Raw genomic sequence first — 27,868 nt, forward strand, 5'->3', positions numbered from 1 at the left:
AAGGGGGGGGGGTCAATTTAACGGAAAAGCAATTTATCAAATAAACCAAAAAATAAAAAAAAAAAAAAAAAAATTATAAATATATAAGGAATCCAATACTTCACCAAACGCAATCCAAGCCGGCTGGTAGGTGAGTTGATCTCTTCCTGGCTAAGTGACGCTAAGCGCAAACAATACGGCAGGACCGACTGATGTCGATCGGTGCTTCTGCTGCGTCCTGGTTAGCACGTGTTCGGGGCAGCACACAATGAAAATTACAATGCCGCTTGTCGGGCTGTGCTATATCGATAGCATACGATTTACGGCACTGTAGCACAAAGATTCGGGAGGCAAAAAACTGCAACTTCACTTGTGTTGTGTTGAAACGAACGGCACAGCACACCAAGCACACAATTCATTGACCTTGAACGCGGATTAAATAGCAAAATTTTTATACTTTTCGGAGCGATCGCACAACAAGTGTTAACTTGACAACGGTTGTCACTCGAATGAAACTCCCCAATGTAAAATGTTTAAAATGTATCCGTCTGCTGGTAGTCGAGTAATTCGTAGTCAAAATTAGGGTATTTTTTATAATCAAAGTTCTACAGTTCCTAAACAAGCAAATATAGAGGTATACTATATTCAGCAAAATTGTATATTTTTATCATTTGTACAACTTTGTAATACATGAAAAAGTCATACTACAATTACAAAAAGAGCAAAAATATAAAACCTGATTTTACAAATTCATATACAATAAATAAGATTTTTCTATCTTCGCTGCAGAGATGGAAGGTTATTGTCTTTAGCAAAATTTCTTGTAATAATATGCTCTATAACTTTGCAGAACATATCAATGTGTTATATTGACACTGTAGAAAATATTTTATTTTTATTCACTTTTAGGGGGATTAATCAAAATTTAGATTCCACCAGACGACAGAGCTTTTAATTTCAAGAAACTATTCTAAAGGTTCGATAAACCTAAAACCAAGTTTTCCCAGTCAAAACTCTAGTACGCACGTTTTCTTTGGTTTGAGGCTATTGTGCGCGCGAGTAACTGTGTTACAAAAGTTGGCGCGAGTGTTCGAGGGTTAATATGTTTTGACCGCTACAACCAATTCTTATGAAATTTTGCATATATATTCGTAGTGTCAAAACCTCTCGTTTGATATTAAAATAATTGAAATTAGGTAAATTATCTTGGTTAAAATCATTATAAATGTTTGTTAATTTTGGTGTGGTGTTTACGATTGCTCATAACTTTCAAATTAAACGTCCAATCTAAAAATCATTCAATAGTGATCTATTAGGATATATTATCTCTCAAATGAGACTAATAGCGCATAAATCGGTTTGGCCATCTCTAAGAAACAGGCGATAATTATTACCTTGTTAAAACAGGTTTTTTAAGCATAACTTTTAAACTACTTGTTGGTTTTCAATTAGAAATTGCCGAATAATTTAGCTTTAATAAGAGCTTTCATTTGATACTAAGATTGCTGAAATCGGTGATGTAGTTCTAGAGAAATCCGTGTCACGTATTTTTCACATTTTTGCTTATAACTTTTAAACGAAACGTCGTGTCACGAAGCAACTCAATAGTGATCTACTAGACAATAATACCTTTCAAACAAAAGTAATAGCGAACGATTCGGTTCAGCCAGTTTTTTCGGGATGTACGCAATATGCCCCAACAATGGTCCGCGTGGCATGATTGTCACCTGGAGGATGCGATTCTTGAAATTAAATTTTTCGAAAATTTACTACCTCTTGTAAAACGCGTCTTCATTAGATGATTGATACCTTTGTATAGTAGGCAACTATAGCATGTCCGCCTTCATGATGTGCCGTAATTTTGTTTGCTTCTTCGTCTAGTAAATGAGATTTACGTTCTGGACCCATAAGTACCTTATCTCTGGCATTTTCCAAATGCTTCATAAAAACAACTTCCACGCCATCGATGGCAGCTCTGAAAAATTAACCACTCTCGTCTATACTTCAAAAAATCAATAAATACAAGCTAGTACTTACCGTAGTGCAGCTTGATAAACCATATTTTCAATATCGGCCCCGGTGAAGCCCGTCGTTCCTCTCGCCAGTTGGACTATACGTTAATTTCCTTGCTCAAAATTTTATTCACATAGTAGGTGAGAATTTCCTTTCGACCAATATAGTCCGGGGTAGGCACAACCACTTCAACATCAAACCGGCCTGGTCTTAGCAAAGCCTGATCCAGATCATCCCGCTGATTGGTTACCCCCAGCACGATAACTCCTTCGTTTTGTTGAAATCCATCCATTTCCGACAGCAATTGATTGATGGTCTGATTTGCGTTCGGATGCAAGACTGGGTTAATTCGCTTTGTCCCGCTAGAATCGATTTCATCATTGAAAATAGTGCAAGGTGCACGTTCCTTCGCTGCTTCTGTATTTTAAATTAAACGAGAGATCTAATATTTTCGAATCATTCACATGCAAAAAGCACTGAATGAATCTCGCACTCGTCTGGCCTCCTGACCGACCAGTACCTCATCGAATTCGGGCCTGGCAGCGTGGAAAAATGGAACGCCCGCTTCACCGGCCACTGTCTAGTTAGCATTGTTTTGCCGGTACCGGGTGGTCCCACCAGCAGTACGCCCTTTGGTAGCTTTCCGCCGAGGTTGCAAAATTTGTCGGGATTCTTAAGAAACTCAACTACCTCCTTCAGCTCCTGTTTTGCTTTGTCGCAACCCTTCACATCCTCGAAGGTAACCGAGATGTATTCGGGATACACCTCGACCTGGTTACCGATTTCTATTCTACCGAAAAGGGTAAATGCGTTTGCCAAAAATTAACATCACCGGTTGAGCCTTGAACCAACAAAAAAAAAGCGTAGCAGACATCAGACCTGAAGACGAACTCGTTGGTTGAGACAAACAAGCTGATGAAAACTCCGATGAACACGACGATGACAAGCAGCTGGTGAACTTTGAGATATCGCATCGCTTTTCCCGACCGATTGACGTGATCCGGATGTGTGGCAGTTAGATAACCCTCAGCGAAAGCGACCTTCAAGCATTCTCATTGTTCCTCCGCTATCGACGGATTGTTACCCTCGTTTAAAAGCTTATTGAATGGTTCAGTATACTGCTGAGGGAGTTTGAGCATTAAATGGAACGAGATCATATTTATGGGAGATTTGCAGTGCAACCGGAGTAGCTAAAACGAAATCCTGCTACGCCAAGGCAGTTTCCTTTCCATGCTTGGTAGATGAATGATTTTTATGCTACTTTCTGAAAGCGATATTCGTGGTAAAGTTTATTTATTATTAACATACTTCACTCGGTTTCTGATACCTACGATGCTGGTCAATACTTATCGAACAAAAGATCTGTTCTGCATGCAACAATTTTGTTTAATCACCAAAGCGAATAGCGAACACACATAATTTCGTTTGTTCGCTATCGCCATTTTACTATCGTGATCGTCAATATGAAGTAATTTGCGGTTTCGTCACCAACGAGAATGACATTTGCTGAGGATCGCTTATGTAGGAGTAAGAGGGGAGCAAAGAGTGGAGGAGAGGATCCGGGAGTTTGGAATTTGATGTTGTTGATATTACTCCTACTGCAAACAGCCTCAGCGAGGGCCTCAGCTAATGTCAGAAAATCTTTATATGTGTGCGTGGTGGAATACTTCATAGACGTCACTTGACATTATAAAACAAAACAAATGCATCGAAAGTGTTTCACACTTTAAAATCACTGTACAAAACCAGTGGGGTGAATCCAAATGAATTTCACTTCAAAGTCATGTTAAAAAAATATGTAACCAAAATGTTTTTCGCTGATTCATGATTATGTGCAAGATCACTTGAAGCGAAAGTGAATTATTTTAGAATCTAATGAGAAACGTTCTTGGAATCATGGTGCAGTGCTATTTCAAAATCCATATGCCGAAACACAGAGCGTGCATTTTGGTTTCAGTGTATGCGACGTGGAATGCGCCTCCTGTACCGAAGCTGGTGTTCATTGGAAAAAGTACCTCAACTTAACCTGGCAGTTATTACGTAGTTTACATGGATCTTTCATATAACGTTGAATCAGTGGGGCGAGCAACCGACATTCTTGCAAAAATGACGTTAACGTTTGGCTTAGAATTTTCAAGGGTTACACGATTGGTACACCGAAAAAACTATCCAGCTTTTTACGAGCCATAATGGCGGACGCGTTCGTAATATTTTAATATTTTTGACATTTCCCTAATACATCGCACGTTTTCTTTCCGCGCGTTCACGGTAAAACTAAAGCAATGTACGGAAAGAGAACGTGCGATGTATTAGGGAAATGTCAAAAATGCTGTTCAAATATTACGAACACATCCGCCATTATGGCTCGTAAAAAGCTGGATACACGTGCGATCAATGTGCAGATCACATAGATATTCTCCTGGTGCTAATCACTACAGTTCCATAAGAATAACACATGAATCATATTCAATGGTAAAACCATGAGTAAAACACTTTGAGATGATCTGATATTCACATCAACTCATCGTGAAAGCCACGTTAATTCACATCACATTTCATAAGAGTTACCCTTTGATTAAACGTGTAAAACCAGTAAAATATTTATAAAAACTTACACCTTAATTTCATGTTGATTGCAACAGGATATGATCTAATGGTAAAACACGTGGATTTGCGATGTAAAAGAAGTGACTACCATGTAGATTGAAGGTTTGTTAAAGAAACATGGTTATTTAACGTGTTTTCCATATGAAATATTTCACGTTAAATCGAAGGGAAACGCTGATACCCGAATGATTGACATACGAAACAAGATTATCAATATTTGCACGTTGAAATTCATGTGTAAGATCTCTTGGTAACGCCGTGTCTATTTTTATCAGTGTATGTATGGCACTCGTTCAAATGCGTATTTGCATTGCTGGTTGAGCAAAGTCCTTACATTACAAAGCTACAGAGAACAATCGAAAGGTTCCAAAGATCACTGCTAAACGTTGAAATACGACACTTGTTCTATACGGTCAACCAGTTGCAACAAAAACAGTCGATCCCAAAACAGCTGATTATGCAAAAAACTAACAGCAACATATACAGCAGATTCTTCTCCCTATAAGAGACAAGCTACAATTCCAGGTTAGACAAAAATCGTTCCCGAGTAAACCAGAAGCTACAGACACTAATCAACTCCACCGCCAAAGCCAATACCGTTCCATCGCTAAACTCAAAAGCAGTGTTAAATGCCACCAGCACTACATTGCCATCGGATATGGAAGTTCTACTAAGTTTAGGGCCAAAATTTAACGTACAAACTAGTCAAACACCCAAAACAGAATACTTCCACCTCATAGCGGATATCGAACAACTGCTAAAACACAACCCGGATAAACAAATACAAGATACGACTAGAGCGAAACTGGTAAATATAATCCTAAATCACATACAAAAGCAATGTTTTACACAAAAAACGCCAGCAACAACATTCTGCAACAACGCTTTAGCGACAACTAAACAGTTTTTAAAAGATCACTCGAACCTGTGCATCCTACCAGCTGATAAAGGCAATCGAACTGTAGTTATGGAAACAAATGATTATGACACGAAAAGGCAACAACTGCTCCAGGACACAACCACGTACACCAAAATATCCAGAGATCCGACGACGAAATTCCAAAACAAAAACAACAACTTCGTTGAACGACTACTAAACTTGGATTTAATTGACAAACCTACAGCTAAACTTCTTAAATCAAACACCGCGGTTTGTCCTAGAATCTACGGACAACCAAAAGCCCACAAGTCATATTTGCCATTGAGACCAGTTGTGCCGAATATGACAGCTCCAAACTATCAGCTGTCGAAATTCATCGCCAATATACTAAAAGCAGCAATAGACAATACACACAATATTAACAGTTCGTACGAATTCTGTGAATACATAAACAACTTCACAGCACCCCCGGAATATGTGATGGTATCGTTTGACGTCGTCTCATTGTTTACAAATATACCAAAGGAACTAGTAAGTAAAGCTATACACACAAACTGGCCTACCATAAGGAAATACACTAACATCAATCTGGACTTGTATTGGGAGATGATCGAATACTGCATGGATGCCAGTTACTTCGAATTCCGACAACAGTACTTTCAGCAGCTCAGTGGAACCGCAATGGGTAACCCTTTGTCGCCCATTCTAGCAGATTGGGTTATGAACATGCTAATTGATAAGGTTTTAAAAAATGTTAATATTTCCATACCGGTTGTAAAGAAATATGTAGATGATCTTTTCCTACTAATATCAACGAAAGAGATACAAAATGTGCTTAATACTTTCAACAGTTACCACCCGAAATTACAGTTCACTGTCGAGGTAGAAATAGATAGGAGGTTACCATTCTTGGACATGCTGATCATTCGAAATATGGATCAGACATTCGGTACGGAACGGTACAAAAAAAATTCAGAGGGGTTGTGTACAAGACACGACCGCATATATAGGTGACGCAGGACTACGTAAGTCTCTTTGTAGTGATTGTAGCATGTATTCATGCTTGTAATCATTCGATTCTTCATGTATATATGCTATATGCAACTTATATACATGCTACATGCGTTGTATGTAACATTTGTCAAAGTATTAACATTGCATACGTTCAATTCTCAAAAAATTGTGCATTTGAAAACAATTTAACAAAATCAAGAACACAAACTATTGCTTTCCTGCTACCTTACTGAAATTAAAGATTGTTTTTATTACCCATGGTTCCCCACGTTGAAGGGATTTTACCAATTCAATCCTATTTTATCAACAGCACATCTTTTCAATACACTTCTAATGAAACGGTAAGCATGCGTATTCACGGGAAACTAGCAGTCATTGACTTTTCGTCGGTAAACCCAATTTCGGAAGCAGCTTTTCGGCCCAAAAGCGGGATTGTGTTTATAAAAATGTATATACTGCATTCTTCTTGCCAATCTGAACACAGCGAATATATTTTCATAAACCGAATTTTTGTTTCAAACAAAAAAACTGCTTTTGAAATTGGCATAATCGATGATGACTAATTTCTCCTTCATGCAGAGTCTTATTATAACCGAACACTACAGCTGTAGCATATTTTTCCTACACAGATATCAAATTCGCCGAGGTTTAATCGTCTCGCAGTAAAGAATTTGCGAACTTGTGTCATTTTTTCTGGTACACTTCCCTAACACATACATCAAATTGGACTAGGTTTAATCGCGTTCGTAGGAAATCTGTTGGCACGATGGGGCTTTGTCATTCTTTCTGGCGTACTTCCCAAGCAAGGACATCAAAATGGTCTAGGTTTAACCGCGGTGTTAAGAAATTTTGTTGGAATGAGGAAACTTGGTCATTTGTTTTGGCTTACTTCCCAAGCACAGATATCAAATTGGTATAGGTTTAGATCATCGCAAAGAATCTTCCAACCAATCACGAAGCGAGAATTCTGGTAAAACATAGGTTCATTATTTCCAATTTTTCGATAGTTCAACATCAAGAATCCATACTTTTCTGACCCAAATGAAGGTCAATTCTTAGAAGATTTTCCGATCGATTGGTGTAAGAATATTGAAAATCGATCGGAAAACCGCTGAGCTATTAGCGCTCAAAACCTTTCATTTTTCGTGACGCTCGAATTTTTCGATTTTTTGGAATGACACCCTATCTCAAAACTTGCTGTAAGACGTAGTCCTACGTCAAAAAACCTATAGCTTCAGGTCGATTTATAAATTACCACTCAATGCATCCAATGTATCAAAACATAAACATAGCATGCAATTTAGTATCCAGAGTAAATAGACTAACAACAACAATGACTCAAATAGACAAAAACAAGATAATAACCGAGGAGCTAAGCAAAAACGACTACCCAAAACGACTCATAAATAGACTAATCAATAGAAAACAAGAAGATAGAAGCGAAGACAAAAACCAAAACAACAATGAAGTATACAAATCCATTCCATATATATACAAACTAGCTGACCCGGCAAACTTCGTATTGCCACAAATTAAAATGTGTTGTACATAAATCGTGAATCTGTCACAATCTCGAGTTTAGCAAGTTTCTGAGGAGCTCAACCTAAGATAACTCATTTTGGCAGTTACGTCACTATGAGAGCATGGGTATTTTAATTTACAAATTTTCAATTTTTCCTAACAATAAAGTAGAAAACAATCCCCCTGTTAAGCGTTATAGCACTTAAATATGCGCCGTGATTGTATAACATTTCGCTGAATACCATTTCGCGAAAAACCTTACGCGGAATGTCCCATTTCACGGAAAACCTTTTCATGAAAAGTACCATTTCGATCCTCGGGGTGATCCTCTCCTCACTCGTTGTCGCTCGTTCGGATCCAACTGAAGGAAAGTAATAGAGGTAGACCTAGGAAAACAAATCAACCTAGACAGAGCTGATTTCTGCGGGGGGCTGCAGAAAGTTTTTGGTGGTCTTGTTATTGTCTGTTATGTTTTATGGAAAAGTCATGACAAAAAAATCCTGTCTACAAAATCCCCCACATGCCGAATTTGGTTCCATTTGCTTGATTAGTTCTCGAGTTATGAGGAAATTTGTATTTCATTCCCCTAAAGGGGGAGGGGTCATAATTCCCCTCCTAAAGAGAAGAAGGGTGCACCATTAAAAAAAATTATCTCCAAATATACCCTTATGTCAAGTTTTAATCTATTTGCCTGATTAGCTCTCGAGTTATGCAGAATTTGTGTTTGATTTGTATGGGAGCCCTCCCTCTTGGTGGGGGGAGGGGTCTCTGACCATCATAAGAACCTTCCTCGGCCCCAAAAATCCTACAATGCAAATTTTCACGCCGATCGGTTCAGTAGTTTTCGATTCTATAAGGAACTTACCGACAGACAGACAGACAGAAATCCATTTTTATAGGTATAGAAGATTAAGCGACCAGTTAGATAACCCGAAAAAAAGAAAAAAAAAAGAAAAAAAACCTCTTTATGGAATAATACTTAGTTCCTTTCAGTAAATTTAAAATAGTCGGTTATACTAGTTAACTTTTGATTTTTCGAAATCAACGCCAACGTTTTGGTAATGTTCGTGTTTATTTTTCGTCCCTGCTGTTCCTTCTTTAGCATTTAAAATTCAATCTAAGTTTGCGCTTTTCTAGTATGTTATCAAAAATCCTGAGAAAAGTATGTGCCCGTATTGAACTGTTGCTACAACTGTCCGGTACAAGAGTTTAATTAAATCCCAGTTATGATGAGACTCTGTAAGAAACTGTGAAAAGGCGTTAAGAAATCGAAAAAGGAGAATTAAAGATAGAAGGAAACCACACGTGTGTGAATGAACGCTTTGGATAACCAAAAAATTTAAACTCTCAGAAAAGTTAAGGCAAAAATTGCATGTGTTGCATGGGAGCTAATATTCGCTTAACTTTTCTGAACAATTAACTTTTCAGAGAGTTAACTTTTCCAAGAGTCCACTGTATTTTTTTCTTATTAGATAATTCATTTATCTGTTAGTGTCAAAAATTTCACTGCAGTGATTTTTTTTTTCTTCAGGAGTTTTCCACCACCGTGAGAAATATTTTTTCCAACTGGTATTTTTGTCAAGTGGCTAAGAATTTTTTGCCGTTTCATAAAACAAATTGTTCAAAAGTTATAAACTTTTGAAGCAAGTGATGTCCGAGAAAACTGTAAAATTTGATTGGAAGTTTCCTGAGAAAATAAAAAATCGCGAATTTGAATTAATTTTCAAATTCAAAGATTCAGAACATAAACTGGCGATTGACAGGCAATTATTTAATTAAAAGCTGACTTTCATGTCTTAAAGTGTACCATTCCAAGATTGGTAAGCTACCAAGCATCAGTTAATGGTGTCGCATTTCCATTTTTTTTAAATTATCCGTTTCAGGCCGGTTAGCGTTTAGTAGTTACGGAAGGTTCCACACATTCAAAGCTTTGCCTTTGACATTTACCTATTTTTTAAAAATTGGTCAATTTTGCATCCGGACAATTTCGGACTTCCGGACCGGAATCGGACCGGAACCGGAACAAAGCTAAATCGGACCGGAACGAAATCGGACCTAAAAAATTCGTTCCGATTTTTTACCGGACCGGACCGGACCGGAACCCGGACTTCAATTTTCGTTCCGATGTCGAACACTAATTATAATTAGCTCTCGAGTTATAAGGAAATTTGTATTTCGTTTGTATAGGAGCCCCCCCCCCTCTTAAAGTGGGGAGGGGTCCCAGTTCATCATAGAAAAAAATTTTGTCTTCAAAAACACACACATGCCAAATTTGGTTCCATTTGCTTGATTAGTTCTCGAGTTATGAGGAAATTGGTATTTCATTTGTGCAGGAGCCCCCCCTCTTAAAGTGAGGAGGGGTCCTAATTCAACATAGAAAATTTTCTTGCCCTCGAAAACCTTCACATGCCAAATTTGGTTCCATTTGCTTGATTAGTTCTCGAGTTATGAGGAAATTTGTATGGAAACTCCCCCTCTTAAAGGGGAGAGGAGTTATAATTCCCCTTATAAAGAGGGGAGGGGTCTCAAATTACCCTAGAATAAATTCTTGTCACCGAAAACACCCACATGCCAAATTTGGTTCTATTTGCTTGATGAGTTCTCGAGTTATGAGGAAATTTGTATTTCATTTGTATAGGAGCCCCCCCTCCTAAAGTGGGGAGAGGTTCTTATTCATCATAGAAAACATTCTTGCCTCCAAAAACACCTACATGCCAAATTTGGTTCCATTTGCTGGATTAGCTCTCGAGTTATAAGGAAATTTGTATTTCGTTTGTATAGGAGCCCCCCCCCCTCTTAAAGTGGGGAGGGGTCCCAGTTCATCATAGAAAAAAATTTTGTCTTCAAAAACACACACATGCCAAATTTGGTTCCATTTGCTTGATTAGTTCTCGAGTTATGAGGAAATTGGTATTTCATTTGTACAGGAGCCCCCCCTCTTAAAGTGAGGAGGGGTCCTAATTCAACATAGAAAATTTTCTTGCCCTCGAAAACCTTCACATGCCAAATTTGGTTCCATTTGCTTGATTAGTTCTCGAGTTATGAGGAAATTTGTATGGAAGCCCCCCCTCTTAAAGGGGAGAGGAGTTACAATTCCCCTTATAAAGAGGGAGGGGTCTCAATTTACCATAGAATAAATTCTTGTCACCGAAAACACCCACATGCCAAATTTGGTTCTATTTGCTTGATTAGTTCTCGAGTTATGAGGAAATTTGTATTTCATTTGTATAGGAGCCCCCCCTCCTAAAGTGGGGAGAGGTTCTTATTCATCATAGAAAACATTCTTGCCTCCAAAAACACCTACATGCCAAATTTGGTTCCATTTGCTGGATTAGCTCTCGAGTTATAAGGAAATTTGTATTTCATTTGTATAGGAGCCCCCCCCCCCTCTTAAAGTGGGGAGGGGTCCCAGTTCATCATAGAAAAAAATTTTGTCTTCAAAAACACACACATGCCAAATTTGGTTCCATTTGCTTGATTAGTTCTCGAGTTATGAGGAAATTGGTATTTCATTTGTACAGGAGCCCCCCCCTCTTAAAGTGAGGAGGGGTCCTAATTCAACATAGAAAATTTTCTTGCCCTCGAAAACCTTCACATGCCAAATTTGGTTCCATTTGCTTGATTAGTTCTCGAGTTATGAGGAAATTTGTATGGAAACCCCCCCTCTTAAAGGGGAGAGGAGTTATAATTCCCCTTATAAAGAGGGGAGGGGTCTCAAATTACCCTAGAATAAATTCTTGTCACCGAAAACACCCACATGCCAAATTTGGTTCTATTTGCTTGATTAGTTCTCGAGTTATGCAGAAATTTGTGTTTCATTTGTATGGGAGCCCCCCCTTCTTAGTGGGGGGAGGGGTCTCTAACCATCACTAAAACCTTTCCTGGCCCCAAAAACCTCTACATGCAAATTTTCACGCCGATTGGTTCAGTAGTTTTTGATTCTATAAGGAACACAGGACAGACAGACAGACAGACAGACAGACAGACAGACAGACAGACAGACAGACAGACAGACAGACAGACAGACAGACAGACAGACAGACAGACAGACAGACAGACAGACAGACAGACAGACAGACAGACAGACAGACAGACAGACAGACAGACAGACAGACAGACAGACAGACAGACAGACAGACAGACAGACAGACAGACAGACAGACAGACAGACAGACAGACAGAAATCCTTCTTTATAGGTATAGAAGATATAGATTACACTTTTGCTTCGTGCTAAAACAAATACGTAAAATCCAATTGAAAAATTTAAGTGTAACTGGTTTTCTGCTAAATGCAAATGACGCAAAAATAGTTCTTTTTTAAGGGGCATAATACCTTTTACACCATATTTTTTGCCTAATCTATACCTATAAAGAAGGATTTCGTTCTTGCCCTCGAAAACCTTCACATGCCAAATTTGGTTCCATTTGCTTGATTAGTTCTCGAGTTATGAGGAAATTTGTATGGAAGCCCCCCCTCTTAAAGGGGAGAGGAGTTACAATTCCCCTTATAAAGAGGGAGGGGTCTCAATTTACCATAGAATAAATTCTTGTCACCGAAAACACCCACATGCCAAATTTGGTTCTATTTGCTTGATTAGTTCTCGAGTTATGAGGAAATTTGTATTTCATTTGTATAGGAGCCCCCCCTCCTAAAGTGGGGAGAGGTTCTTATTCATCATAGAAAACATTCTTGCCTCCAAAAACACCTACATGCCAAATTTGGTTCCATTTGCTGGATTAGCTCTCGAGTTATAAGGAAATTTGTATTTCATTTGTATAGGAGCCCCCCCCCCCCTCTTAAAGTGGGGAGGGGTCCCAGTTCATCATAGAAAAAAATTTTGTCTTCAAAAACACACACATGCCAAATTTGGTTCCATTTGCTTGATTAGTTCTCAAGTTATGAGGAAATTGGTATTTCATTTGTACAGGAGCCCCCCCCTCTTAAAGTGAGGAGGGGTCCTAATTCAACATAGAAAATTTTCTTGCCCTCGAAAACCTTCACATGCCAAATTTGGTTCCATTTGCTTGATTAGTTCTCGAGTTATGAGGAAATTTGTATGGAAACCCCCCCTCTTAAAGGGGAGAGGAGTTATAATTCCCCTTATAAAGAGGGGAGGGGTCTCAAATTACCCTAGAATAAATTCTTGTCACCGAAAACACCCACATGCCAAATTTGGTTCTATTTGCTTGATTAGTTCTCGAGTTATGCAGAAATTTGTGTTTCATTTGTATGGGAGCCCCCCCTTCTTAGTGGGGGGAGGGGTCTCTAACCATCACTAAAACCTTTCCTGGCCCCAAAAACCTCTACATGCAAATTTTCACGCCGATTGGTTCAGTAGTTTTTGATTCTATAAGGAACACAGGACAGACAGACAGACAGACAGACAGACAGAACGAAATCCTTCTTTATAGGTATAGATTAACACCAAAAATAACAAAGCTAATTGAGAAATCAAAAGATTACAACAATATTAAAATAGCGCACTACAATAACTATAACGTCGACTGGCTATACCGTACAATAAAAGGAAAACAAGACACCCTACAGGCACACAATGTAATATATGGAATAAAATGCAAGGAATGTAAAGCTATGTACGTTGGACTAACAACCAACAAACTAAAAACAAGATTATCTGGGCACAAATCGGATACAAACAAACTGGAAAAAATCGTACAAATACAGGATCAAACTACAAGACAAATACAACTTGAACAGCTGAAGGAAAAAACAGCTATGATCACCCTCTGCATCAACATAAACCACCGATTCGACTTAGAACAAGCAACAATTCTGGATCACAGCAACAAACCAACACGACTACCGATACTGGAAGTATGTCATATAATGACTACGAACAACATCAACAAACGCTCCGACACAGATGGAATCAACATATGTTATACGGGAATACTAAACACACTAAAACAAAATAGTAGAAAAACAACCACACAGACAAACACTAACACAGAAACACAGGACCAGACACAAACACAAATAAACATCACGAATACAAACCAATAAAAAATAGCACAATTAAAATCAAGCCAATAGTAAAAGTATCGTGTCCAACATAGGAAGAACAATTCACGACAGGTTAAAATAGTAATAAATATAACACAAACAAATGACAGTTACCAGTAAGTTAAAACAGCATTGTATACACAATTAGAAATCTTGACTAAATTCTGATTAACTTAAACATTATGTAGTAAACCAAATTGTACCAAAATCCAAAACCAGACAACACTGTAGGCTAAAAGAATTTAGACAAAGACGATCAACACTTTGTAAGTAACAAACAAATTATAATCCCGATAACAACAGTTAATAAAAGTACCCGTTCGTAGAAGCCCTGATGAAGATCCAAATCCGGGTCGAAACGTTGGCGTAAAAAGGCAAATATAACGTCTACTAAAATTTAATGACTGAACGGCCAAAGTCCCAATCATTCGTAAATCTCTTATTGTTTCGCGAATTAGTGACAGCCAGATCGAGTATGTACAAGGACACGACACCCCGAAAGCTGTTTGTTTCATTGCTATTGTCCCGTGCAAGATTATAGTCAACAAACGAAGCTCACTAGTGTCTCACACACGCGCATTCAGTCTGTGTTGCTTTCTCCGTTTCATCTCACACACGGTACGATGACGAACGTTCAACGCACACCGCTGACTGCTGGTGCTAGGAAAAATTTACACTTGACGAACGAGTGGCTGCGGACTGATGAATGCGATGCTTATACCAATTCAATTACACTGGAAGGTATGCTACGGACGGTGATGCAGCAATTTTTGGAAACGAAACAGCTGATCGATACGGTGCGCTCTGAAATTAGGAATGTCAACAGCAAAATTGATTCTGTTAAAACTGAACTGAGGAATGAAATAATGTTGGTAAAAGACGAATGTGTGACGAAGTTTCAAAACCATGACACTGCACTGGATACGCTTAACGCAAGGGTAGACAGTATATCGCAGAAAATCGGTGCCCTGCAGAATCGAAATGAGCTCATTGTAAGCGGAGTTCCTTTCAAAAATGGTGAAAACTTGCACTCGACGTTAAAAGCAATTGGCACATAGCAGTGAATGAAACAACAATCCTGATGGCGCCCCCTAGACGAATGAAAACCAGCGGCAACACGGACAGCGATGGTCAAATCGCTGTGGAATTTCCGCTGAAGGCAACAAGGAACGAGTTCTACAGTGCGTATTTACAGAAACGAGACCTAAAGCTACGGCACATTGCACTGGACTCCGATCGCCGTGTGTACATCAACGAGAACCTCTCCATTGAAGCGCGCAAGCTTAAATCGGTTACACTACATCGGAAAAAGCGGGAAAGCTGTCTTCGGTTAACACCAAAGAAGGGGTCGTCTATGTGAGATCTACGGCCGGTGAACCTCTCGTAGCCATACAGTCCGAGAATGAACTGGATAAGTACTCGTAATTAGTATGTTATATATACATTTCTCTCTATCTCTGCGCTTTGTAGTACTTTTGTAGTAGTGTTTAAGTAGTATTGTTTTAAATTATTTTTGATTGGAGTTGAAGATTGTATGTTAAAGATATTTGCTTTTCGCTCCTCCGTAATTATGCAGCCCTCGCGAAATTGCTTTCCCTACTACACATGATGCCTCCGTCATATACCCACGCCTCTACAAACATTCCTGGAGCTGTTCTAAACGCTGCTCTACTACCTGGAAAGCTGAACATCTGTCATGGAAATTCCCAAAGTCTTTGTGCACCGTTACCGTTACCGTGTTGTAAGAAATGATAGAGTATATACGCGTGGTGGAGGTATCGTTGTTTACTACAGGGAGGATCTGGCCTGTTTTAGTGTTTTCGGCACCGTACTCACAGTAGATTCAGTAGACAAAACGGAATGTTTGGCATTAGAGTTTCGACAGGATGGCCAAAAGATCCTACTAATGGTAATGTATAATCCGCCGGAAAACGATTGCTCGGCTTTCCTGGCAGAAAAGTTGGCAAATTTTGCTGTTTACTACGACAATGTTTTCCTGGTGGGAGACTTCAATACCGACATGCTCCGGATCAGTAACAAATATACGTCATTTGAATCGGTGCTTCGTACGTTTTCTCTGTCATCCATCAGCGATGAACCAACATTTTTCCATGGTGGAGGATGCTCGCAGCCAGATCTTTTCCTAACCAACAGAAACGAGAAGGTCTTGCGATTTGGACAAGTCAGTTTTCCTGGGTTATCATAACATGATTTGATTTTTGTGTCAGTCTATTTTGATGTTACACGGTCCTCCAGTTTGCGTACTTATCGAGACTACGCCAATTTTGATCCGCATGTCTTAGAAAATAAAATTCTGACTATCCCCTGGAACCAGTTCTACGCGATGGAAAACCCGAACGTTTCCATGAAAATTTTCAATGAACGCTATAATCTGTGGTTCACGGACAGTGTACGTCAGTCCCTGCTCGAGCGTGACTTAGCGTACAAGGATTGGCTGCAAGCTCCAACATATTTGAAAGACATGAAGCGGCAACAATACAAGGCACTGCGAAATCGTGCTAACACGAAAATTACTCGAGCCAAGCAAGAGTATTTGAATCGTTTTTTGAGCTGCCGTCGAAAACCTTACTGCAGCGTTTAAAGAGTCTTGGAGTCGGTAAGGATAAACACTCTGGGTCATGTGATTTCGATCCAGATGATGCAAATCGTGTTTTCTCAGCCAATTTTACAAACAGTTCCCGCCGGAGAGAAATACCCGTAAGCTCTGAATTCACCATACACCATACAGTTTCTGTTTTCAACCAGTGCACGACTGGGAAGTCGTCAACGCCATCTGTGACATCAAGTCGAACGCCGTCGGAATGGACGGCTTGCCCATTAAATATGTGAAGATCATCCTACCGCTAGTCGTAGAACACATTACATGTTTGTTTAATATGTTTATCGAGGGCTCCACATTTCCTGATTCCTGGAAGCACGCAAAAGTTTTACCATTGAAGAAAAAGGCTCGTTTGAACGACATCAGTTATCTTCGACCTATCAGCATACTTTGTGCGTTGTCGAAGGCTTTTGAGAAGCTTCTTAAACAGCAAATAACGTTCTACATAGAAGTTAATGGCTTGCTGACGGACTATCAGGCTGGTTTCCGTCAAGGACATAGCATCAAAACTGCAGCTCTTCGAGTGACCTTCAATGTTTTCACTTGCACCTACTACGGTTTCCTCCTGAGTGAGTAGATCTTCTCTTTCCGTCATATTTAAGCCGGGAGCATTCAGTGTTGATGATGCGAAAGGGATATCAGTTTGCTGTCGGCTGCTATGAATCGGGATAGCAGACGTAGTACGTTAGCATTCGATGAGGTAACGATGATCGGCTCCGGACGGATTGCAGGTTCGGGAAACTCCACTTCATAATACCGTTTCACAATTCGGTTTACAACATCGAATACCACTTTCTTCGTTTCTTGCCAAACAGGTTCTTCAGGATAATAACGAGTCACTTGGAGGTAGTAATGCACTAATCTGAAAAAACAATACGGATTGTGACCGCCCAAGTAACAATTCTAAAGCCACTTGGTTTTACTTGAATTTTATAAATGTTTTATTGCGTTTTATATTATTAATCATTACCTCTGGTTTTATTGTGGTATTGCGCAATACCGAAAGGATACGAGTCCAAACACACTTATAGCTAGCTAGAAAACAATAATAAAACTGTTAATAAAGCAAATTTATTGTGGTTGCTTATATTACCACGTTAAAACTCGTTGGCTGCACCACGTCTGTTATAAACTTACCATAAGTGTAGCGCAATAAATCTGTTAGTTTTATAGAGCTATTAAATCGGTAGCACCCTGACCACAGTTTTTTTGCTGCTATTATGAAGAATACCGCAGCTCAACATCAAACTCATTTTTGACATAGGACTACGTCTTACGGCAAGTTTTGAGATAGGGTGTCATTCCAAAAAATCGATAGGTTTTGAGCGCTAATAGTTCAGCAGTTTTCCGATCGATTTTCAATATTCTTACACCAATCGATCGGAAAATCTTCTAAGAATTGACCTAAATGAAGAAAAGTATGGATTCTTGATGTTGAACTATTGAAAAATTGAAAATAATGAACCTATGTTTTACCAGAATTCTCGCTTCGTGATTGGTTGTTGGAAATGACGTCATCAAAGTAGAAACACGTTTTCACAACTGGCCATCCGCAACAACGAAGAATTTAACAAATCGCTGTCCGGTGTCACCACTGCTCACAGAAGTGTTTTTCCAAGCATCCAAGCTGTTTTGTTGCTGCTAAGAAGACGAAAAAGAAGGCTTAAATTTCCAACATATCATGTCGACAAAATGTTCTTTTAAGGACATAACATAATGTTCATGAAGATTTGAGGAATTTTCGCTCACTGATTTTAATTCTATTTAATTTAGATTGATTCTAATTGTTCGCTTCTTATCAAATAATTTTAACCGATCACCTCACGCGCTTTTGTTCGCTTGTTGCTGCTGGTTAAGAAGTTGGTCGTCTCGGAAGGTACCAAAGCAGCCACCAAATATCCCAGCTCTAAGTAAATGTGTTCGGTCAAGCGTCAAAATGAATGAAACCATGGGTTTAATAAAATGAAAGAGTTTTAGTAACATCTTTTGCATCTTCATATGAGAATTTGTTCGTTCTTCAAAGAACGGTTTTCAGTAATTGATGAAACCTAGGAAACTTGAAGCTAAGGGCTTTTCACTCGGTTTTCTTTAGCAACACAAATTTATCCATCACCAATGCTACAGTAATAATACGTAGTGTAATTTTTCTTTGGCAGCAAAAGGCGAACGGCTCACTGGTAACTTTGCTCTTTTGTTCAGACTGAAATTGAAACGCTCTATTTTATTTAACGTAGATGATAGAATGAAGGACCATGAAAAATAGGTGTGGCTGATTCTTGTCGCTTGCGCTGGTACATAACACGTGGTAAGCCGGTGAACAGCATTATTCAAACGCTAGCTGAGCTACTGTCAACACCGTTTGCCAGGGCAAACGAAAGCCACACCTGACTCGTGCACATTTGCAGTGTGTGTGCAATGCAGTGTGTTGGAGCTGGAGCACTCGTTTCGCTGCTGTGATGAAATATCTGGCTGCTGAAGTTCTAGAATTGGCAGGAAATATGCTTCACGAGACAACAAAACGACCAGAAGCATCCCACGTCACTTGCAGGCCACTTGGAGTAGTATTTCATCGTGATTCAGGACCATACACGAACGGCTTCGTTAATCGCATAGCTGCTGAAGCTTTCCGACTGGTCCGTTGCAACAAGCCGTGCCTGGTTAGTGGTTATCGGTACTTGGTTAGTGCAAGTTTATTGCAAGCTGGAGTTATGATAATCAAACAATCGGTCCTTTTAAGGGTCACACAACGATTGAAGAGTTTATTATATTTTCTTGTCCAGTTAATACCATAATAACACAGGCAACGAGGGAAAAGTTGAATTTTTCGCCATTGCGGACGACCAACAAATGACGGAAACAAGCTTTCTGGTCACGGGCGACATTTTCTGCGACTTCCAAAACGTCTGCAGGTTGTAAATGCTTTATCAGTGTTCTTTTGTAAGCCGCAGAAAAGTTGCGCAAAATTTTCAACTTTTTGAAAACTCGCGCGTACCGTCTACCGATTACCAGAGGAAAAGCACTATTCAACGTAGAAACAGATCATAAAAATTTATTTACTGTTTGGTTTAGTTACTGACTTGGTTTCGTTTTAATAAAATAGATTCAATCAATTCATGGATATAACTCCAAAATCGGTTGAGGATTGAATGTATACAATGTTTCTACTTTGATAAACGTTACGTATGTAGCTTGTATACATGAAGAATCGTATTATTACATACATGGATACATCCTACTATCGCTACAAAGAGACTTACGTGGTCCTACGTCACCTATGCGGTCGTGTCTTGTGCACAACCCCTCTGATTTTTTATGCGAGGCCATATTGCCATATTCTAGTAATTTGTTTTAGCTCGCAAACAAAAATTCATCAAAGCAAAGTGTTTTGCAGAAAAAAAATTATTATAAATCGGTTTTCCAGCCACCGGAGGCAACTAAAATGATTTTGTTAGAAATTGAGATTGATAAGCTGAATATATTTATTTTCTTAAAACAACCAGCTTTCGAAAATTGCAAAATTTTAGTGGCGCGTTGATTTTATACACCTATGACCAATCATATCCATATGCACGATGAAATTAAATGCGCTCATGCTGCAAACCAACGAAATTGCTTAAAATTTATGAAATATTCTATGCGATATTTTATTATGGTCGCTATACCTAAACCAAATCGATAAGAATAATCTGACAGCAAAACTATAACTTTGCTTCTCACGCACAGGGCTTGAAAAGGGATCGCAAGTTGAATGTGACTGCCGTGAATGTGAACTTTCCGCATTCAAACTCCGCTTTTTGAACGATCATTTGACTGTTTTTTGAATCCAGTCAATCTGCCGCTTGCGCTGCTGCAGTCTTACAATTCATGCGGCATCTCAACAAGAGCAAAAAGTCGATCTCCCGTTTTGCTTTGCGCTTTGAGAATATAAACTGCAAACTGACTGGAAGCATACGGTGACGTATTTTTTTGTTTCTCTTTTTGTCTCCAAATCGGCTGCTCACAGTAATAGTTTGTCACCCGGACGTCGCACAGAGGAGTAACTAGGGCAAAAAGCAGGCCAAAATAAGAAAAACATTTTTTTCGGTCTTCCAACATAATATACATTTTTTTGTATGCTTAAATAGATGCTTCACAAAGTACTCTTAGTCAAAATACACAGAAACATACCTGTAAGTTTTGGCAGGTGTACAAACATTGACAATGTTTGGAAATTTTTTTTTAAATCATCAAGCATCAGGAAACGAATTCCATCAGAAGTAAACAAAAAGATTAACAAAGGCTATTTATCAAAACATAGGTTCATCATAAGTAATTCTAACTGGTTTGTAGGAAAAAAATTTAAAATTTTGAAAATATGACTTGTTTTAAACAGTTTTGTCAAACAACTATTTTTTTGCAATTTTGTGCTTTTTCAATGGTAAAAAAGTTATCAAATCCTGCAGAATCTGGTCATATATTCTATGGAGGAATGAATCTTAGTGGTATTCTGAACAAATCGGTACGTAAAGCTCATCCGGAAACGTCCGGACTGGCATTTGCGACCCTTTTGAAAATTATATGTTTCACATTGTTTTCAAAGAAATATCGACAATTCGCATCTAGTTGCGTATTATCTTTGGTGCAAGATAATTCACCTTGAATACAATGGGCACACTAGCTATACTATAGGCACAGACAAACAGACATATAACTCTTGGAAGAAAAATCAACAAAAATTATCGTACCTCACATTTAGCCTGAACGCTAGCACCATCTATGATCAACATTCCCAAATATCAAATAGCAACAGAAGTATCCCTCGAAGTAGCAAGTATTTTTATGGGGAATTCCCCTTCTTTTGTCAAAAAGCGCCGCTTTGACCAAAACGAAGACATTCCCAACTAAGTCCAAATTTGAAATGACGGTTTAATCGGTACGAAGAATGGAAAACGAGTGTTATGTCTGTTTGTCTGTGCTATAGGGGAGGGACGTCTACAGCGAGACACTTTTTTTCAAAAACATTTAAATTTTTTTGATGATAGCTATCGACGAACTCTTCAGTCCATTTGAAAGGTATATCCTTCTAGTTGTCTGAAAAAAAAATTTCAGTCGTTTTGATTAAAAGCTAAATTAGTTATAACCACAAATGGGAAGGTATATTTTTGGCTCACTGTTCCCCAAGAGGTGGGAAGAGTGAGACAACGGGTATTGCCTACTGAGACACCTATTTGAACTAAACGTAAACCATATTTTTGGGTAATAAAGAATGGTTTAGCTTTAGAGGTCGTGCTGTTTATTGTGTCTATAAAGCATACATTATTGATGGATATGATTGAAAATTACGATTATTTTCAGATATACATTTATACTCATATAAAACACAAATCCTGGACATCTGACTTTTAACTTACACTTCAGAATTCATTTACAGTCAATCCCTATGGATTAATTTGCAGTTGAACACAAAAAAAAATCAAAAAAATTTGCATGCCGAAAGCTATGTCTCAGTGTCACCCACGTCTCTGTGTCTCACCGTTGCCAATAGGAATGTTTTATGAAAAGTGGTGAACTAGCGAACAGCAAACAATTCGATTGTCATATTTTGACGTAGGACTACGTCTTACGGCAAGTTTTGAGATAGGGTGTCATTCCAAAAAATAGAAAAATGCGAGCGTCACAAAAAATGAAAGGTTTTGAGCGCTAATAGCTCAGCGGTTTTCCGATCGATTTTCAATATTCTTACACCAATCGATTGGAAAATCTTCTAAGAATTGAACCAAATAAAGAAAAGTGTGGATTCTTGATGTTGAACTATTGAAAAATTGAAAATAATGAACCTATGTTTTACCAGAATTCTCGCTTCGTGATTGGTTGTTGGAAATGACGTCATCAAAGTAGAAACGCGTTTTCACGCTTCGGCTTATAATTCAGTCAATTTTTAATAGATTTCCAAGATATTTACACCAATTGATCGGGAAATCGATTGAAAATATAGAAAACTATTGATTTTTTTTTTGAAATTGAATTTGAAAAATTGTTGTTTTTGAATTGATTTTGAAAATTTGAAGTATTTTCATATTTTCGCCTTCCCTCGTCAGTGCTTCTCTAGCACGGATGACAGAAATATATACGATATAAGCTTCCTTATGATTGTATTTAATTTACGCCCTATAGAATCCGATCGAAAATTGTTGAGCTTCAGCTGTTGCTGCTTCTCACGGATAAGGCAACGAAGACATGCAAATTCACCAAGCGAGGTGTTGTAGCTGGAGCACTCAATGATCGCTGCCGTGATGGAATATCTGGCGACAGGAGTTCTGGAATTGGGAGGACATATGCTGTTCTCGACAACGAAACGATCAGAATTATCGTCACTTGCAGCTGGCCATCCGCAACAACGAAGAGTTGAACAAATTGCTGTCCCGTGTCAATGCTGCTATGAGAAGTGTCTTTTCGAACATTCAAACTGTTTTGTTGCTGCCCAAGAAGACGGAAAAGAAGGCTTAAATTTACAGCATATCACGTTGAAAAACCGTTCTTTTAAGAACGAAACATTTGTTCATGAAGATTTGAGAAATTTTCACTCACAGATTTAAATTCTGATCTGATTGTTCGCTTCGTATCAAATAATTTTGACCGATCACCTCGTGGTTTTGTTGGCTTGTTGCTGGTGGTTCATTTCGTTGCCGTGATGGCATAGTTGGCTGCTGAAGTCCTGGAATTGGCAGGAAATATGCTGCTCGCGACAACAAAACGACCAGAAGCATCCCACGTCACTTGCAGCTGGCCACTTGGAGTGGTATTTCTCGTGATTCAGGACCATACACGAGCGGTTTCGTTGATCTCATAGTTGCTGAGGCTTTCCGGTTGGTCCGTTGCAACAAGCCGTGCCTGGTTAGCGGTTATCGGTACTCCAATTTACCGAACAGAGAATTACGTTAAATGCGTTAGTGCAAGTTTATTGCAAGCAGGAGTTATGATAATCAAACAATCGGTTCTTTTAAGGGCCACACAACGATTGAAGAGTTTATTATATTTTCTTGCCCAGTTAATACCATAATTAACACAGTCAACTAGGGGAAAAGTTGAATTTTTCGCCATTGCGGACGACCAACCAATGACGGTAATAAGTTTTCTGGTCACAGGTGACATTTTCTGCGACTTCCAATACGTCTGCAGGTTGTAAATGCTTTATCCGTGTCCTTTTGTAAGCCGCAGAAAAGTTGCGCAAAATTTTCAACTTTTTGAAAACTCGCGCGTACCGGCTACCGATTACCAAAGGAAAAGCACTATTCAACGTAGAAACATATCATACAAATTTATTTACTGTTTGGTTTAGTTACTAACTTGGTTTCGTTTTAATAAAATACATTCAATCAATTCATGGATATAATTCCAAAATCGGTTGAGGATTGAATGTTTGTACAATGTTTCTACTTTGATGACCGTTACGGATGTAGCTTGTATACATGAAGAATCGTATTATTATATACATGGATACATCCTACTATCGCTACAAAGAGACTTACGTGGTCCTACGTCCCTATGCGGTCGTGTCTTGTGCACAACCCCTCTGATTTTTTTCAAATATTAACTCTTATTGCTATGTGATGCCATGCGGTAATTTTAATTTTAATTTAATATGTATTTTGTTGATGAAAATCACTTGAAAATGATTGCTAAAGAATTTACTTTGACCCCTCTAAAACTGATGTTTGTTGAAAAATATATTAAAACATCAACAAATTTTTCTCGAACTACATTATGCGATGTAGGTTCACAAACTTCACTTTGCACCAAAATATCGTGGATCTTGGGTGTTTTATGAGGTAGCTGTTCCCGTTGACTCACTTTTCCTGTTGTCTCTCTGTTGACTACTCTCTCCTACATGTCTAGGGATTATGAGGCCTGTTCTCCAGATGTGTCACTAATTGAGTCAACATTCCCATTCAACAAATTTCACTGACAAAAATAGTAGGAAAAATGTTAGTTGAGTAAAGAAGGTAAAGTATGTTATTGCATGTGTGGCGTGATTGTTATTTGATAAATTGCATAACAGAGGCTTATCACAGAGAAGACATCTGCGTTGATTTAGTGTCGAAGAATCAGTCTAATCCACTATCAACAATTTGGTATTAACCAATATCATTTCTTTTATATGAATCAGAGATAAACAAGATACTCATTTATTTGCTCATGCATTTGTAAGTTTTGGAGAAGGCTGCACAATAGTGACTAAAAGAAAAGCATAATCTGCACTGATAAGTGAATTGAGATGACTAGTAATGGCACCAGTTTGTTACAAAATTAACTATTTTTACGTTTCACTTCATATTCGAGCGATATATTACTTAATACATTAGAAAATAATTTTGGCCAGTTTTTGCCCTAGTTACTCCTCTGTGCGTCGGTCCGACGCAAGCAAAATATTCGTTTGTATTCACACCATCGACATCTCTATATCGAGCTGCAGTAAACGTCAGCGACAGCATGTCCGGGGCTCAAAATTTGACAGCGGGCCCAAATCAGACTGCTGGCAGTTGAGTGAAACGCAGTGCTGACATGCTATCTCATTTTCGCACACACGAGATGTTGGCAGCGAAAACATGGTTGCCTGCCGATGGGGTGTTTGTATTGGACGGAGTCCGACCGACTTCTTCCATGCACATGTAGTGGTTGTTTTTTTTGTAGTATTGAATCATAGTTAAGTTAAGTTTCGTTAAGTTTGAGTAAAACGGTTTTGATTTCTTGCTACCAAATTTCCGAGTTTTTAAGTGATCATTTCATTCGAATCGCATTTTTTAGGCGCAAATATTCAATTGGATATATCGCTTGATTCGATCGTTGTGGAGTTTGATCAAAATCATTTGTTTATCCCGTGTACGGACGATTTTAGTTTTGCAATTCGTACCATCTCTCCAGTTACATTTTGCCGGCAGCTATTGTTGTGGATCTATTCAACAAAACAGAATGGAGAAAACACTGTGCGGAGAATGTAAACAAACCGTCAACGATCTGGAACCGATCCGTTGCGGCTTTTGCGAAACCAGCTTCCACATCAACCAACAATGTTTCAATAGCCGAGTGTGCAAAGATTTCTTCATGCAAGGCCAAATTATGTTCATTTGCCCTAATTGTCGGGAAATGCTAAATGGGCGTTCAATTTCATCGTACGTAGCCGACTTGCAACTGAACAGCACTACACTATCGCCTACACTTACCGAACTGCCTGCCCAAGTTCAAAAGTTTTTCGAGGTGGTTGACGGTTTAAGCAAAAATCAGATAGGTTGTGTACAAGACACGACCGCATATATAGGTGACGCAGGACTACGTAAGTTTCTTTGTAGTGATAGTGGCATGTATTCATGCTTGTAATCATTCGATTCTTCATGTATACATGCTATATGCAACATATATGCATGCTACATGCGTTGTATGTAATATTTATCAAAGTAGTAACATAACAGAGAACAGATTAACAGGCTCGAAGGAAGTAATCGATTTTTTGTGTGTAAAATCTGTCGGTAGCGCCCTCCAGAAATAGTTTGCCAAACGCATCAAAAAATATCCATGTACCTTTATCAATATTTCTTTGTGCTGGAGTTACATAGCAGCGATGGCAGCGACATCAAGATTTAGTTCGCCACTTACTGCTCGAGGGGTGCTCTATTGCAGGATTACTCGTAGATTACATAAAAACCTTTTACACACTTTTTGTCAATTACCTGGTAGTCTGTTCTCTGTGGTAACATTGCATACGTTCAATTCTCAAAAGATTGTGCATTTGAAAACAATTTAACAAAATCACGAACACAAACTATTGCTTTCCTGCTACCTTACTGAAATTAAAGATTGTTTTTATTATCCATGGTTTCCCACGTTGAAAGGACCAATTCAATCCTATTTTATCAACAGCACATCTTTTCACTACACTTCTAATGAAACGGCAAGCATGCGTATTCATACAGAGCCGTATTATAACCGAACACTACAGCTGTAGCACATTTTTCCAACACAGATATTAAGTTCGCAGAGGTTTAATCGTGTCTCAGTGAAGAATTTGCAATCTGTTGGGACAACGTACTTGTGTCATTTTTTCTGGCACACTTTCCTAACACAGACATCAAATTGGACTAGGTTTAATCGCGTTCGTAAGAAATCTGTTGGCACGAGGGGGCTTTGTTACTCTCTTTGGCGTATTTCCCAAGCAAGGACATCAAAATGATCTAGGTTGAACCGCGGTGTTAAGAAATCTTGTTGAAATGAGGAAGCTTGGTCACTTGTTTTGGCTTACTTCCCAAGCACAGATATCAAATTGGTATAGGTTTAGATCATCGTAAAGAATCTTCCAACCAATCACGAAGCGAGAATTCTGGTAAAACATAGGTTCATTATTTTCAATTTTTCAATAGTTCAACATCAAGAATCCATACTTTTCTTCATTTGGGTCAATTCTTAGAAGATTTTCCGATCGATTGGTGTAAGAATGTTGAAAATCGATCGGAAAACCGCTGAGCTATTAGCGCTCAAAACCTTTCATTTTTCGATTTTTTGGAATGACACCCTGTCTCAAAACTTGCCGTAAGACGTAGTCCTACGTCAAAAAAATTGACAATTTTCCTTGCAAGCCGATAAGTGTTGAACCCGGAGCGCCTTCTAATATGACCGCTACTCCTGTCTGGCCGAATAAAAGCCTAAAGCGTCGCCGAACTGAGCGGGTACCATTCTCAGCTCAACCTGATCGTGGTGAAAGCAATATTGATCTAAGCGATCTCTCTGTTCCATCGATTGCTTCCGTCGTAAAACAAAAACGCTTTTGGCTTTACCTATCGGGATTGAATCCACAATTAAGTGACGACGACATACAAAAAATTGTTTCCCGCTGCCTAAATGTTACCGAGCCTGTTACTGTTGTGCGACTCGTAAAAAAAGGAATAGATACATCCAATTTTTCGTACGTGTCCTACAAAATTGGTTTGGACCCGGAGCTAAAAAATGTTGCCTTAGATCCTGCGTCGTGGCCCACTGGATTGCTGTTCCGTGAATTTATGGAAATGCCAAAAAACTAACATGTGATGTCGAACCTGCTATCAACAACGAACATGAGCCTGTTTTTAATGAACCTACGCGATTTATTTTGGACGGTGGGAGCCCTCAGGCTTCTGCCAGAGGCGAGTATTTTGATCATTTTTCGGTGCAACCCATACTGTATGATCACGCATTCCAGCAC

General features: G+C 38.8%; 1 pseudogene; it reads right to left on the bottom strand.

The window, feature by feature from the left end:
- Positions 1-394: 394 nt before the first annotated feature.
- On the bottom strand, positions 395-4,620 carry LOC128745917 (ATP-dependent zinc metalloprotease YME1L-like; annotated as a pseudogene).
- Between the last annotated feature and the right edge of the window lie 23,248 nt (positions 4,621-27,868).

The sequence above is a fragment of the Sabethes cyaneus genome, chromosome 1, assembly GCF_943734655.1.
Source record: "Sabethes cyaneus chromosome 1, idSabCyanKW18_F2, whole genome shotgun sequence".
NCBI lineage: Eukaryota > Metazoa > Arthropoda > Insecta > Diptera > Culicidae > Sabethes > Sabethes cyaneus.